Consider the following 17946-nt stretch of genomic DNA (forward strand, 5'->3'; position numbering starts at 1 on the left):
CACTTTTAACAACATATTCCAATATGTAAAACTAACACATTCCATTAATAAAATGAGTTTTATGAAGCGGGGCCCACAACGGCAGTTTTACGAGTTTAATTCAAAATATGAGTTTCGACCATCAAAAAGTTTAAGTACCAAACTACACTACGAGCATGGTTTTTGGGATTAAACTACCCAAGTCTCGGTCAAACTCCAAAAGCTAAATATCTCAAAAGCATTCTCTAACAACGACGGGATCTTTAATCCAAGAAGATGCCCTTACCCTTGTCCACAACCGAACCTATAAAAAGGTAAACAACGAGAGGGTAAGCAAAGCTTAGTGAATGCAATAATTATACACATACATATATAATATACCTACATGCAAATCACTTACTCAAACACCGCATACATGCTAGCAACACAATTAGCTCATAATCTCGAATACAAGCTAGAAATCTCCAATACCACAAGCTAGCATAGCAACGCATATAATATAATTCGAATAATATATTATGCTTACACTTACAACACAAATAACCATAGTTAACCAATCGTACAAGGGAATGGCGCTCGCGAAAAAGCCATCGGTGTTCATAACATCCGTTAGGGTACTTAACACCTCGTATCACTAACCCCTAAGGTGGCACCTTAACACCTCGGTACTTCACCCCGAGTGGCATCTTAACACCTCGATGCTTCACTCATTAAGTTACGGAGTGGTGTCTTAACACCTCGACACTACACCCCTAGGTGGCATCTTAACACCTCGATGCTTCACCCCGAGTGGCATCTTAACACCTCGATGCTTCACTCATCACGTTAAACGTGGTGTCTTAGCACCTCGACACTTCACATCTCACGCTACAACAAATAGATACATTATATACCTACACATATAATTATTCCACTCACCTTACGCCTTCGGTGAAAGATAATCAAGTCCGAGAACCTTCAATGTAACGTACCTATTACATTATACATAATATCAATCACAAACTCAAGTTGGTCAACCCACTAAAACTCCATTCTAGGGTTATCTTGACCCATGGTGCAATTTTGACCCATTTGCAACGCTAACCCTAATATTTGGGTTAACATCCCTAAAACCCTAATCATTATCCAAGTTAGGTCCTAAGACACTTTCCAATACAAGGTTTATGCATCAAACACATACATTTACCCACTTAGGTCCATCATGACCCATTTGACCATTTAAAGTCAATACACCCATTTCGGGTCACCCACTAACCCACTTAACACCTATTTACATATATATAAGTGTGCTAGTACTTTAACTAACCAATTTAGGCTCATAAACATAGTTTAATACTTTGAAAACCCTAGTTAGTCATCTTTGGGTCTACATGACCCAAATTCACCCAAAACACCCAATTTACTAACAAATGGGTTTTAGGTTCATCACTTACCCCAAACCCTAACCCATAATCAAATTAAAATCAAGAAATCAAGATTAGAGCATACCACTACCACCAAAATGTAGCTAGAGGAAAGATGAACAACTTTGAAACTCGCACTAAGACCCGATTCAACCTCCTTCTTCCTTTAATGGTGCTTTCTCACTCTAGAACCTCCTCTCTCTCTCTAGGATTTAATGGAAGATGATTAAGTGGGTGGAAATGGAGTAAATGAGGCTCCAACAACTGATCCCAAGCCTTAAAGTCGGATTCCTTGTGATTTTACCAATTTGCCCTCAAAATATCTAATTAAAAGGAATCTGTCACAGAACAATGGCGCGGCACGCCAAATGGCTGCGCGGCGCGCCAAACGCCCAACCCAGTTTTCTGCATTCTTTTAAATATGTACAACCAAAACCCCACTTCAAGTACATTAACTACACCTATGTACACTACAAATAAACGGGTCTTACAACTCTCCCCCACTTGAATCGGATCGCGTCCTCGCGATCCACGCCGCATGACAAGAAGGAAGATAAACTAACACAAACTCTTCGGGCTCCCAAGTAAACTCGGAACCTTTACTACGTCGCCATTGAACTTTAAAAGTCCTTACTTCTTTATTTCTCAACCTTTTGACCTTCTCATCGAGTATGGCAATCGGTTCCTCAATATACTCTAACTTATTATTTAGCTCAGTCTCGTCTAATGGTACCCAAGATGAATCATCCGCGAGACTCTTACGGAGATGGGAAACATGAAATGTATTATGGATCCCCGCAAGCTCTTTGGGTAATTCCAAACGATACGCGACTTCGCCAACCCGAGCTAAAACCTTAAATGGTCCAATAAACCGAGGAGCTAACTTTCCCATTTTCGAAATCGAATAATACCTTTCCATGGCGAAACCTTAAGCATCACCATGTCACCTTCTTGAAATTCGATCGTTCGTCTACGTTTGTCGGCATACGACTTTTGCCTATCTTGAGCCTTTTTCTAATGCTCTCGAATCACATCAATCTTGCTATTCGTCTCTAGGACTAAATCGGTACTCCCGATTTCCTTTTATCCCACTTCACCCCAATAAATCGGGGTTCGACACCTACACCCATAAAGCATCTCATAAGGTGGCATCCCAATACTAGTGTGATAACTATTATTGTACGAGAATTCCACCAAAGGCAAATGCTCATCCCAACTACCACCGAAATCAATAATGCATGCCCGTAACATATCTTCCAAAGTTTGATTCGTACGTTCGGTTTGACCATCCGTTTGAGGATGATACGCCGTGCTCAATTTCAATTGTGTACCCATAACTTCGTGAAACTTTTCCCAAAATCGAGATATAAAACGAGTATCTCTATCCGAGACAATAGATATAGGAACCCCGTGCCTCAATAATACTTCCTTGACAAACTACTTAGCCAAGGCCTCCGACGATATTGCTTCTTTAATGGGAAGAAACAAGGCACTTTTCATCAATCGATCAACTATTACCCAAATCGAATCAAATTGGGTTCTCGCCGTTTTAGGTAACTTTGTAATGAAATCCATGGTAATGTGTTCCCATTTCCACTTCGGGATTTCTAACAGTTGCAACTTACCATATGGCTTTTGGTGCTCTGCCTTAACTTGCAAACACGTGACGCATTACTCGACATACTTCACAACATCACGTTTCATGCACGGCCACCAATAATCCTTCCTCAAATCACGATACATTTTCGTCGCGCCCGGATGAATGAAATACTTGGACTTATGTGCTTCATTAAGTAGCACTTGCCGGTAATCACCCATCTTAGGCACCCACACTCTTCCTTGAAAAGACAACAAACCACGCGAACCCATAGTAATGAATTCCGATTGCCCCACAATTCGTTCCGCATACTTGTTATGAACGTAAGCCTCTATTTGAGTCACACCAAGTTTTTCAAGAAAATATTTAGTAATAATCATACGTAACAATCCCAATCGTAACGCCGGGTGATGACTTTTTCGACTTAACGCATCCGCGACCACATTCGCCTTGCCCGGATGATAAAGTATTTCACAATCATAATCTTTCACCACATCTATCCATCTACGTTGACGATAATTCAAGTCTCGTTGATTGAAGAGATGTTTCAAACTCTTATGATCCGAATAAATCTTACTCTTCACACCATACAAGTAATGGCGTCAAATTTTCAACGCATGCACAACCGCCGCCAACTCAAGATCATGAGTCAGATATATCGTTTCGTGTTCCTTTAGTTGTCGAGAGGCATAAGCGATGACTTTACCTCTTTGCATTAGAACACACCCGAGCCCATTTAACGAAGCATCACAATAAACCGTCATGTCTTCCACTCCTTCCGGCAACACTAACACCAAATGCGGGTCCGTGAGGAAAATATTGAGAAAACGGCTTTTCGAACGCGTTATGGGCATTTTGAGTTTGTGGTAATGCCTTTTGGTCTTACGAATGCACCGGCGGCATTCATGGATCTTTTGAACCGAGTGTGCCAACCTATGTTGGACAAGTCGGTAATTGTGTTCATTGACGACATACTTGTCTATTCGAAGAGTATGAAGGAACACGAACATCATTTGCGGAGTGTGTTAAGGACGTTGCGGAAGGAGAAGTTGTATGCTAAATTCTCCAAATGTGAATTTTGGCTAAGGGAAGTTCAATTCCTTGGCCATATTGTGAACAAAGATGGTATTCAAGTAGATCCAGGGAAGATTGAGACGGTAAAGAGTTGGAGACGACTGACTACGCCTACGGAAATCCGAAGCTTTCTCGGATTGGCCAGTTATTATCGTCAGTTTATCCAAGACTTTTCTAAGATCGCTTCTCCATTGACGAAATTGACGAGAAAGAACGCAAGGTTTAATTGGGAGAACGAGCAAGAAATTTCTTTTCAATCGTTAAAAGAAAAGTTGTGTCAAGCTCCGGTTTTAGTATTGCCGAAAGGGGTGGAAGACATGATGGTTTATTGTGATGCTTCTTTAAATGGGCTCGGGTTTGTTCTAATGCAAAGGGGTAAAGTCATCGCTTACGCCTCTCGACAATTAAAGGAAATAGATTATATTTTACTATGAAATACTATTAAATACACAAGTTATTTGTTTATTTATTGAATGTATATACCTAAACCTTGCTACAACACTTATAGGCAGTGTACCTAATCGTAGAGTAGTGTAGTTTTTAGTAAGTCCGGTTCGTTCCACAGGGAGCTGGCTAAGTTTAATGCTATATTTATTTTAAACTATATTTGTGTGTATATATATATATATATATATATATATATATATATATATATATATATATATATATATATATATATATATATATATATGTAGTATTATTATTGTTATAAAAGGGGGTTTTACCGTTTATTGACCCGTTTGTCGATTTTAAGTTCTAATGCAAAATATTGAAAATAAAAATAACTTAATTTAAAGCGTAAAGTAAATGACGATAAATAAAAGTGCGATAAAATAAAAGTACGATAATTAAAAGTGCAATAATTTGAAGTACGATAAATAAAATGACAGTAAATAAAAGTGCGATGTGATATAAAATAGGAGAATTATGCTTATTTAAACTTTCGTAATCATGATGTTTGACGTGTTGATTTTAATTTATTACCATGGGTTAATTGTCCTTTGTCCTGGATTATTCGATATGTCCATCTGGTTTTGTCCATAATAGTCCATCGGTCATAATTATAAAGTGCGAGAGTCTTCGCCAAATTAACCTTATACCCGAAGTCAAATATTCCAACTATTTGGGGACTTAAACTGTAACAAGGTCTTAATACTTTGTTTAATGAATACACCAGGTTATCGACTGCGTGTAATCCAAGGTTTTAATACTTTGTTAACAATTACACCAATTACCCTTGAATGTAATCCACCCCTGTTTTAATGAGTCCAGTGACTATTAATCCATCCCCGTGTCCGGTCAAATGAACAATTATTAGTATTTATAGATATCCCGCCCACCGTACCCAGTCAAGTGTATGTGGTTATATATAAATACGTCAAATTATAAATCTCTATATTAAATCAATGAGATATCATTTAATTAATATACAGCCCATTAATAGCCCATAGTCCAATTTTCACAAGTGTCGATCTTTTGTCCAAACCCCAATTATGGTCCAAAGCCCAATAACCCCGTCTTAATATTTAGTCCAACATCACAATTACTTTGGCTTAAATAAACATAATAATAACTTAGCTACGAGACATTAATTTAAAAAGGTTGAACATAACTTACAATGAGTATTAATCGCGTAGTGTTACACGGACATAATTTCAACTTACAAACTTGAAACATTCGCTACTATAACCTTATTATTATTAACTTAATATTAAAATTAAAATTATAAAATAAATATATTTAGAGAGAGTGAGATTGATGATTGATGAAGGTGTGTAAAACTCGTCCAATTTCGTTCCAATTTATAGCACCTGACCACATATCTCAAGCCATGCGATCGCATGGGTTTAAGGTAGCCAGGCAATGCGATCGCATGGATAGGCTGTCCAGCTCCAATTGCTTCCAAAACATGGGCGGCTGCTTGATTTATTTAATATATAATATAATATATATAATTTTATATAATTATATATATATTATATTATATTTTTGTGCATCGTTGACTTGTAATTTTAGGCCCGTTGCATCGCGCATTGATATTTGGCTCAGGTCCCGGTTTCGGATTTTCGAACGTCCTTTCGTACACTTAGATATCTTGTACTTTGCATTTCGCGGCTTCTACTCTTGTAATTTTTAGACGTTTCTCACCAATAATTTGAACCACTTGGATTGTATCTTGTACATTTGAGATTTTTGGTCATTTGCATTTTCAAATCGTTGAATATGTCTTTTGTCTTCACCTTTTATTATTTAAACAAATATCACTTGGAATTAGAACAATTGCAACCAAAAGCTTGTCTTTCTGGAAGGATAATGCTATGAAATATATGTTCGTTTTTAGCATTATTAAATATTCCCACACTTGAGCGTTGCTTGTCCTCAAGCAATATAGAACTTGAATATCACTTTACTAGAATCACTTCTTTATTCTTCATACTTTGTACATCAGTGATTTTTATACGGCGGTATGAACAATGATAGTAACATTGTGATTTACATTCCCACATGACTATGAAAATTTAGATCCTTTAAGAAAATGGGATCTTTATGAAAACATTTGATCTTTTGAAAATTCAATCTAGCTTTTACCTAGAGAAGTTTTCCGGAATAACCCTTCACCGGTGTTTGCAAAATATTCTTGTGGGTTTTGTGGGTTTCAGATTTTAAAATTTTAGCTCAAAACTTATGGTTTTGTGTCACCTACTTGCTAACCTTGTATTGGGAAAGCAACACGTCCAGTATACTTGCTCCGTATATTACCTTTCGGTAAACTACCGTCCGGTTGTAAAGGAAAGCGTTGAACAAGCAACTGTTAAGGCAATGTCTACTGACATGCTTTTGATTATGGTCCACAACATGTCGGATGCAATTACTATCCTTTTTAGGAGCAATAGTAAAGATCACCCTATAGTGTTTTGGTCTGGCACAAGGTCCTGTCTTCGACCATGCTATGCAACCACCGTTCTTACGGTTGACAGCCGATTTTGTTCAGGTGACCTAATGAATTCCGGTGAATTCTCAGGATTTTACGTTCAATGGTGATGAACGTATTGAAAATAGGTTTTCAGAAAACAAATCGGTTTGTAATTTTGATCAAAATATTTTCTCGTTCAAGCTCGAGTTTAGATATCATTGAATTCCATGAGTTTGTAATTCTCAATCTTTAAGGTCAATCTCAAGGATTGAGTAATATCAGGCATAAAAGCTGATTTTTAATCTTTAAGGAGATTATCCTTTCTAGGGATCTGATTCATTAGTCTTATAAGCTAATTTGCACGGTGCCCCCCATTGTACGAGACAGATCCTCTCATGGTTAGGATAAATCTGACCACTTGGCGACCCTGTTTGATGCTGAGGTCCGTGGATTTCCAGTTGATTTTTGAGAAAACCTTTCAAGGTTTTTCGTAGATTCTACAACTGGTCTGGACGACAACTTCCTGACCTAAATCAAGAAGCGCGTGTCTTTTTCTCGAAAGATTTTACTGCCTTTTAAATTCCATTTATATTACAATAAACTGGGTAAAACTGATTAATATCGTCCAAAACAAAAGTATTTTCAATTATTTGTACAAAAATATGTGATATATGTTCTAAATAACTTGGTAAATTTTTCCCACACTTGGCTTTTATTTTTATTTCTTTGCCTTTTTATTTTCTTCTATTCCATTTTGAATGAATTCAAGCATTTTGGGTTGTCTCTCAATTTATGTTCTTTCCGAGGTAACAATAATTTCGGTGTTAACACCTAGTTTTATCGTTCATAAATATGTATAATTAAACATGATTTTGAGTTCATTTAGTTGAATTTTTTTTAAAATTTTTTACTAGAAGTGGGTAGTCAGTATATAAGACTAGGACTGTTCTTTATTATCATAGAGCACTAGATTCTAATACAACTACTGCGTTACTAGTAAAGTTTAACGGTGGCTATTAAACCAAGTGTATAAGTTAAATTTTTAAAACCGAAAGAATTTAATCCCTTCCCACACTTAAGATCTTGCAATGCCCTCATTTGCAAGAAATCAGTAACAATTTAAATTATTTAGGGTGATTAGCGTAGAAAAATGATTAAATTTTACCAAAGTTTCCAAACATATTGTTGTTTGTTTGAATGATAAATGGTGCACATCATTTGTTCATTCCTGCAGTTGTTATATCACATTTATTTTGCATATTGTCGTCAAAATTAGTTGCTTTTGCTGAACTTAATGTCAGTCTTTGAAAATGTGCTGTTTTACCCTGTTGTGTACATGAGATAAAATACATACAATACAAATATAAACATGCATGGTATTTTGAAATGGGACTTAATATCCCAAATCAAATTACAAAAATGAAATATTAGTACAAAATAATAAAAATGTTAAAAATTACATAAAAGTATCAAAATGTTAAATGTTTAACATAAATAGATAAAAATAATAAAAGATAAGAAATCACCAATGGAACACTATCAATTTGGATATGGATTCCAGTTCATATCATCGCTCGGGTTCCATGGTTGGTGATAGGTGTCCTGATAGGCTTGGTTGGGGTCGTACAGGTTAAAGGGTGGTCGGATGTCAGGCTGATGTGGTGGATAAAAAGCAGGCTGAGTTAGGATGTAGTTATGTGGTACCTGATATGATAGCTGGCTCATGATTTGGTACTGATGAACTTGCCAGCTATCGTGTTGGCGTCGCCTGGATTGCTCATACTCATCCGCGGCTCTCCACTGCTCATACTGATGATGCCAGGCCTGGTTATTCATTTCCACCTCATACATATGCTGATAAACAACAGTATAACTATCCCTAATGACATTGATGAAACATGACTAGGAACTTTGAGATCAACAGGTTTAATTCACACAAAGGCGAAATTAGTGAATCAAACTAATCAAAGTGAATATGGGAAGCTTTTTGGGATTAAATTAGTCAAACCACAACAAGGATTGTGATTAGATTAATGCCTAGAGCTATTATTCACTATCAGGAGTGATTTGGGTTGAGAGAGAATCGAATCAGGTGAACCAGATCTGAGTGATTGTGTGTGAGAGAGGCTTAACCTAAAATGAAGAACATAAGACTTTATATACCCCTGCTATTGACTCACCCGTACGAGTCATCCATCACACGTACGAGTTGGCTTCATCAGTCGTACGGGTGATCACTCAATCGTGTCTTCTCATTCAGGTTATAATTATGACTTAGCTCAACATCAACCGTGCGTATGAGCCTGTCAGTCGTACGAGTGATGCGTCACTCATACGTCTAACTAAGTCTAACATAGTCAAACATCTGTATTGCGTTCCTGCAGTACTGATAACCACATACAAATGCAGATAGTATAATAACGAGCGATCATGGTATCCCATAAACTGAAGTACCTGGAATGGACGTAGGTTAGATGTCCAGGGACTTAAATAAAATGCATCAACAACTCCCCTAGGACCTAGACCATCGATTACAATAAAGTAAACGTCTATGAAATACATATAAGTCCAAAAGTAGCATCAGTCTAATATCAATTACATATCCAGATTCTCTCTCTCTCCAAAATACATCATCATCAAAAACAAAAACAAACAAAATTACTAACTAGCATCACAGTATTCGACACACTTCAGCTGGCTTAAACTTGGTTTAAGCTTTAAGCATCACTTTCTCTGTTGAGGTATGCATAGAGGACATCGATTGCATCACTTTCTCTGTTGAGGTATGCATAGAGGACATCGATTACACGTTGATATCTCATAGCTTCCTCTTTTCGATCATCTCTGAATGTAATGTGATGGCGGTGAAGAGTCTCCACATCAAATCTCGACAAGTTCCTCATCCACATAGGATCTAGAATCCTCACATTGTCTAACTGTATGCTTCCATCATCCTTCCCAATTGCAGTCAAGATCACTGCTTCTTCTGACAACTCATCATAGAACCACCATCTGAAGTTCTTACAGATATCCTTGGGTAATGGCATCAAGGCAGATTGTTTCATATACTTAGCTGGACGGAACTTAACAACACGGATAGGTCCTCCCTTAGAATTTTTCTTTGTCGGGTGTATGGAAAACCTAGCGGCCGTTGACTTAAAGATGTCCCATTTCCCTGTCTTATACTCATATCTGAGTTTTCTTTGAAAGAACCTAGAAAGGTCACAATCTTCAGCGTTCAACATCTTCAGCTTAGCAAGTTTCATGATCTCGAAGTACGGTAGAGTTTTGAAGTGACTTGGACGTGCCATATAATCTACTCCTCCTTCCCTCTTGATCGCAAAACAATTGATCTCCTTGAAATAGCCCCAACTCAAAATTTTACCCTTGGAGTACTTCTTGGTTCTTTTACCTTTCTCATAGAAACTGACAAACTGCGGCTCGAGTTCTGGCTTATCCACTTGATTAGGGTTAACAACATTCTGTCTCCACCAACTTTGACGATCTTCATCTTCCTTAACGTTTCTATTCACTTTAACCCTATCACGTTTGAACTATTCATTAATCTCATTCCATGTCTCAGCTTTAGCTTGTTCGGATCGGAGTTTCTTATCTTTCAATTCAGTTTCTTTTCTTTATTTCTCAACGAGCAGTTTCTCATGTCGGATCTTCTTGTTCCTTTCTATCATAACATCCACTTCTTTCACTTGTTCTTTGTATACCTTCCTTACCTTTTCTAACTCAATTAAGTTCTTTCTTTTCTCCTCACAACTCAGATTGAAGAAGTCACTTAAGGTGTTGAGTGACGGATGCGAGTATGGCTCAAGCGAAGGCATAACAATCTCAACTTCTTCTTCTTCTTCTTCTTCTTCTTCTTCTTCTTCTTCTTCTTCTTCTTCTTCTTCTTCTTCTTCTTCTTCTTCTTCTTCTTCTTCTTCTTCTTCTTCTTCTTCTTCTTCTTCTTCTTCTTCTTCTTCTTCTTCTTCTTCTTCTTCTTCTTCTTCTTCTTCTTCTTCTTCTTCTTCTTCTTCTTCTTCTTCTTCTTCTTCTTCTTCTTCTTCTTCTTCTTCATCATCAGATTCTGTCACAAATTCATCCTCAGACTCAATAATCACATCCTCTTTCAAACTATCTTTACCAACAGAATCTTCACTCTTCTCATCAGCAAACAAATTATCGAATCACTTAAGTTGATATTTTGGATTGATTCGGGAGGGATACTTGACAATGACTCTTTTTGTGGAGCCTTGTTTTCAGCTTCAACTGACTCTGCATACTCCGTATCGTTTTCGCTGTCATATGCTAGAGCAGCAAGCTGTTCCATTGGAAACTCACTTGGTGGAACGTCCCCCTTTTCTGCATCATTAAAAATATTTGAATAATTCATATAATATTCAGCAGTAAAGACCTCACCATATTCATTAAAACTTCGAATAGGTATCACTAACGGTATATCAAAAGAGGGTCCTCCAGTTCCAGCATCTTCTTCATCATCTTTTTCATCACCTTCTCCTAAATCAGAAGAATACTCTTCTTCTCTCTCCTTAATCAACTTTGTTTTACAAGAGGTAAGCTGTTCAATCTTTTCATTCAACTTCTCCATCTTCTCCCTGTTCGCACTCTTAATCGCCAAAAACTTCTTCTTCAACTTATCTGTTCTTTCCTTCTGACGGTCCAGTCTATCAGATAACCTCTTGTTCTCTTCCACCAACGAATCGATCTTAGCATTACTGATCTTCTTCTCCTCAGTAGCTTGATTCTCCAGATTGGTTATTTTTGTGATCAACGACAACAATAGATTATGCTGTGTCTTGTATTCATCTGACGTGACCTGAGGTGTTGTTGTGGCAGGTTTTGGTGAGGTAACAGCAGCCCTTGCATCCTTCATGAAATCGGATGGCTTTCTCTGAGCTTGTTGCCTTGAACCTCCTTGTGATGATTTCTGAGGTGACTCATAAGAATACTTCGTTCTTTTCTCCTTCTTCTTGAGTTGTTTTGCGGTCATAGGATCATTTCCTTTCCTTTTTCTCTAAATTAAGCTGGTATCCTCCTCAGTTGCTTCATCATCACCCTCGATAATCTCATCATCAACATTTCCTCCTCCTTGAGCATTACCAGCAGCTTTTTGATAATCACCCTCACCTTCTTCATCTGTAACTTCATAGTTAGAGTCTGAATCCTCATTCCTCCAAGCATTACCTGCTGGACATAGATAGTTCTCCTTGATAAGATGACAAATGAGCTTTCTATTAAAGTCAGGCTTTAAATCCTCATTCCTTGTCTCTTCCATTCTGCGAAAAGTAATCGGATTCATCAGCTTCAGGTGGATAATATCCTCTTCAAGCTTAGGTAGATCAGGCACAGCGTCATTAATGATTAATTGAAGAAAACGGGCATAGATCAGGTATCTCTGTGAAGAACTGAAGTGGTTTGCCTTGAAATAGTAGAAAACAAAACCCGAAAAATCGTATGGAGCATTGAGAACAAGTGCCACAAACATACTCTGCACTTTCTCGTTCAACTTATCAAAGCTAGATTTGCGTCCACTCAAACAATGCATGATTACATGAGCAAGATATCTAAACTGTGGTGGCAGACATGTCTTCACCAGCTCAGATTTGCCAACAAGGTAACCAGAATAAGTACATCTTCTGAAACAACCATGGATTCGTTCTCTACTGATAGTCATATGGGAGCAGTTCTCGTCATTGAAACCCAAAATCCTTCTAATCACATCCTTAGAAACAGTAATATCATGACCTTGAATCTTACTAACAAGCTTATCTTCATTAACATCCAACACAACATTTCTCCAGAACTCTCTCTGATGACTGTAGTATGCAGTGCATTCAGTAGAAATAGCAGTGTGTATCCTTGATCTCTTAAGAAATTCGATAATATCCTTAAAGTGAGAACCTCTCTCTAAAGTAGTGTCATAGAGAGCGACTTGATTTTTCAGTTCACCCTTCTCTAGAGGAATCTCTTGCTGAGCAGGTGGGATGACTGGATTCACTTGAGGATTAGCTTGTAGATTAACTTGTTGCTCTCCCTGTTCTTGTTATCAACCGGAACGTTTACTTGTTGTTCTACCATCTGATGATAGCTAAACAGAAACTAAAACGATAACAGAGATGTTAGATATATAAATCAATCAACATAAAGCATTAAAGCATTTGCATCAACGCATCATAAATATGTTGAACAGGATGAAACGTGCGAGTGACAGTGTCACACGTGTGGCTGAGAGATCAACCGTGCGAGTGATACAGTCACTCGTGTCACTGTTGACATGTTTGAGTAGTAATATGGGTTTAGACAATGTACACGGTTGAGGCAAAAATTCTAAGCGAGTGAGTCAACCGTGTGGTGACTCGTGCGGTTAATCACACGTGTCAGATCTTACAAACGAGTGATCAATAAAATCAAGACAAACGAGTGAGCTCAAAGGCCCACACGGTTGATCATCAACCGTGCACTGACTCGTGCCAGTCATGTCTCACGCGTGCGAGTGACGTCACTCGTGCATGTCTGATGAAATCGAATATTAAATACCTTTTTCAAATCAACAAAATCACATAATTGTGCATTTTATGGACCGATTTACATCACGATAGCATAGTAAGGTTCCGTAAAACACAAAACAATTACAGATACACATCAAAACGACCTTCAATTTCATGAAATTCGAGTTGTACATACTTAGGGTTTTGACTCATTAAAACAACAAATTAAGGTACTAAAACTCGATGAAATCATACCTAATAGGTGGCGCTGGATTCATCTAAAGATGCTTAACGTTCATTGCAAAGGAATGCTTGATCGGTGATGATCGAATTTAGAGAGAGAAAAAGTGTTGGGTGCACAAGTGTGAGCTGCTGAGCTCATCACCCCTATTTATACTCTCGTGATCAACCATGCGGTTGATCACACGATCCACTATCAAACGCACGTCTCACCTAAATCACACGTGCGTGTGACCCAATTGTCTTAGGACAAGTTTGATCAGGGTCATCCGTACGGTTAACCTCAAACGTTTGGTCAATCATACGATTCACACATCAAGCGTGCATTTGAGCACTTAGGCAATTTCAAAACTTCAAAATTCTACAACCTTAGGATTTCGACTCGTTCGGCAATCTTAGATCTAACAAACACTTTCAACTTGAGTCGAAAAACACTAAACCTTCAAGAAATGACCATTAACACTTAGGCAGATAAAATCCTAACCTAAACAAGGTTATTAATCTAATCATTCCGTGATCCAAGAGTAAATCCTACAGTGTAATGTTAACTTAAGTTTATTAGCAATCTAAATCATCAATGTCCTTCAAACAGTCACAAGCACTACAAACTTTTATCTCATGGATTTGGTGGCCCAAAATCTTGATCTCAACAAAGTTCTTTCAGATGTCGTTATGCACTCAGAGGATAATCAGAAAAACAAGGAAATGATAGAATCTTTATAGCTTTTCTGATGCAAAATGTCATGCAACTAAAATTATGCAAATGAAAGACAATCTATCATGAAATGTAATAACATGCAAATCAAAATCTTTTTGTTGTTTTATAGTTTTCAATGCAAACAAATTAACAGTACAAAAATATAAGACATACAAATCCACATTCTTTTTGTGAGCAAGATGGTTAACTATTTAAAAATGGATCAGAACTGACATATTGAATCAATTTCTGTTGTTCATTCCTAATTATCCAGTCTATGTCTATTATCATGTAATTACTGATATCAATCCTCACTAAACATGAACATATTCATTCCGGACATGTCGACAATCATGTTGGCATTAATTACTTGAACACTATAAAGCAATGATTTTTGAGATCATGCAAAGTTCATTAATCCTTGATTCTTCCATCACTTATGATTGTACGTTTTTATTAGGTTGTCAATTCATTACACGTAACTTTCCGTTATCTCTTTCCATGTACTTCATTCAAATTGAATAGGATGGTTCTCACGGTATTTTGAATAACCCTGTCAGCCTTTGGCTTCTACCAATGTGTTGGCAATCTTCAATCTAGTTGGCTCGGCTGATCTCAGAGTATATTGGATTATCCAAATAGGCGCACTATTTATCGCGGGGATTGGTCTACAGTTAAAGCAGACTTGCCTGATGACCAGTCGTCACACGAAAAAAATCTCGAGGCCCTTAACTTCTTTATGTTCAAGTTGTCATGGAAAACGGAATCGAAAGTTAAACTTTCATATATATATTTGATTAGAGTATATCTAGATAAGTATCTTTCCAACTTACAGTCTTAATAGATATAACTCTAAATTACAGATGACAAGAATCTTGATAGTTCAGTGTGAACGTCGTGATTAAACAATTCAAGCTGCGCGGGGGTGTCACACTAAGAATGATCTGAGTTCTTTATGAGCACATCATGAATTAACATTCTTCATACTTTCAGGAATTTGCCATCTTGATACGCCAATTTTATTGACATTGATTTTCTTATGATATTTTATTTTTCAGCATATCACTGTCTTTTGATATATTGATTTTGAACGCCATCATGAATGGATTTTCCATTTTTATGCATGAACTCATGTTTCTTTGTTGTGTGCTCAGATCACTCGAAGGTGTTCTCCCTTAAATGCTTGAACGGTCCACAATAAGGAATTATACTTTTCGACCTTAAGTGAGAAGGGACACTTACTTTCGACATAAACTAATTTTCTCTGTATTTTCAGGGTTTTGTTTCGATTATTAAGTCTCAGGCCCATGACAACGTGGTATGCACTAGCCAAACAGATAATCCTCAACCCCTTAAATGAACTATTGAATGTTCCAATCATAGCTGTGAAGCTGAATTGGTAGAGCAACGTTCAATATTGCTTGGGAACATCCAACACCAACTTTCTCTAATGATTATCAATTATGATAGGGGATACCCTCAACCGACTGTTGAGTTCCTCAACAACTATCATTTCATACAGTTTCAGAGATAATTAGGTGATTACCTTCAAACGCTATAGATCGTCCATGACTTCTGAACCTTAGATGATCGTTATTCTTATTATGATTGTCTAATGCCAAGAATTCATAAGTCATATCTATCAGTACATCACACAACAGATAGATATAAACGTTCAAATCAGTCATTACTAATCAAATATATCAATTCTCAGTACAGTAATTTCTTCATGTCCAACATATTAATCAAAACAAGCTCATTTTCGGATTTTTCAACTTTTTAAGATTTTCTGGTGAGGCATTTTTCACTTTTTAGGTATTTTCTGCTGATAACATATACTCCCCCTAAAATGCTGAAATATAAAATCTTTTTGTGTTTTAGCATTTTAACCAAACAGAAAACAACTACAGACTAGCATGCAAACATAAAATAAATCATGCAAAGGAATGCAGACAGAAAGCAAAAATATGCAATACAGATAATTAACAACCAAAAATCTACATGTCATGCATCCTACATGCAAAGTCTAAAAGCTTGACTAACCCTCACACACAACATCCGTAATTACTTTGTCTCGATCAACAATGCCATTCATCTCTAGTAGGAGTAAGAACCTAGGTTTATCAAAAGCCTTAGTGAATAGGTCAGCCCTTTGGTCCTTAGTACCTATTCTCTTAACCTCAATAATCTTTTTCTCATGACAATCCCTAAGAAAATGATATTTAACACCTATGTGTTTAGTCTTAGAATGTTGCACAGGATTCTTAGTAATTGCTATAGCAGCAGTATTATCAATATAAAGAGGAGAGAAAGAGATTCTTAGCCCGTAATCGCGAAGTTGTTGCTGGATCCAAACAACTTGCGAACAACAACTAGCAGCAGCTATATATTCAGCTTCACACGTGGAAAGAGCAACTGCAGTTTGTTTCTTGCATTGCCAGGTCACCAGCCTTTCACCTAGAAATTGACATCCTCCTGATGTAGACTTGTTGTTGATTTTGCAACCAGCATAATCTGAATCGCTATAAGCTACAAGATCAAACTTCTCATCGTTCGAATACCAGATGCAGAGATTTGGTAAATGCAACAGATAATGTAGAATTCTTTTGGCAGCTGTAAGATGAACTGTAGTCAGATTAACTTAATAACGAGCACACAGACATGTTGCGAACATAATATCAGGCCTAGACGCAGTGAGATACATGAGCGATCCGATGATTGCACGATAATACGTAGGATTAACAGGTTCTCCTTCGCACTCTAGCAAAATACCATGATTCACAGCTAACGGAGTTGACACAGGACGTTCTTGAGTCATACCGAATCGTTTGAGTATATCATTTACATACTTAGCTTGATGAAGAAAAATACCATTACTAGTCTGTTCGACTTGTAAACCAAGAAAGTAGTGTAAGAGACCCAATTTACTCATTTCGAACTCATCCTCTATCACCTGTTCGAAATCATCAATGAGTTCCTGCTTAGTAGCACCGAAGATAATATCGTCAACATAAATCTGGACTAAAATAATATCGTCAACTTGAACTTTTGTAAACAGAGTACAGTCTACCGTGCCCATTTGATATCCTTTTTCAATCAGATAACTCGATAACCGTCCGTACCAAGCTCTAGGAGCTTGATGTAAACCATAAAGGGCTCGATGTAATCGGTAAACTTTGTCAGGATGAAGATGATCTTCAAAACCCGGAGGTTGACTGACATATACTCTTTCATTTAGCTTGCCGTAAAGAAATGCACTCTTAACATCCATTTGATAAACTTTAAACTTCATAAAAGACGCGAAAGTCAAGAAAATGCGAATCGCTTCCAATCTGGCAACAGGAGCGAAAACTTCATCGTAATCAAATTCAGGATCTTGCTGATAACCTTTAGCAACTAATCTTGCTTTGATACGGGTAACATTGCCATCTTTGTCAAATTTGCACTTCCAAACCCATTTGAGGTCGATTACTTTCGCACCATGCTGCTTAGTAACTAACTTCCAAATATCTAGACGATGGAATTGCTGAATCTCTTCT

The sequence above is a fragment of the Rutidosis leptorrhynchoides genome, chromosome 3, assembly GCF_046630445.1.
Source record: "Rutidosis leptorrhynchoides isolate AG116_Rl617_1_P2 chromosome 3, CSIRO_AGI_Rlap_v1, whole genome shotgun sequence".
Lineage (NCBI taxonomy): Eukaryota > Viridiplantae > Streptophyta > Magnoliopsida > Asterales > Asteraceae > Rutidosis > Rutidosis leptorrhynchoides.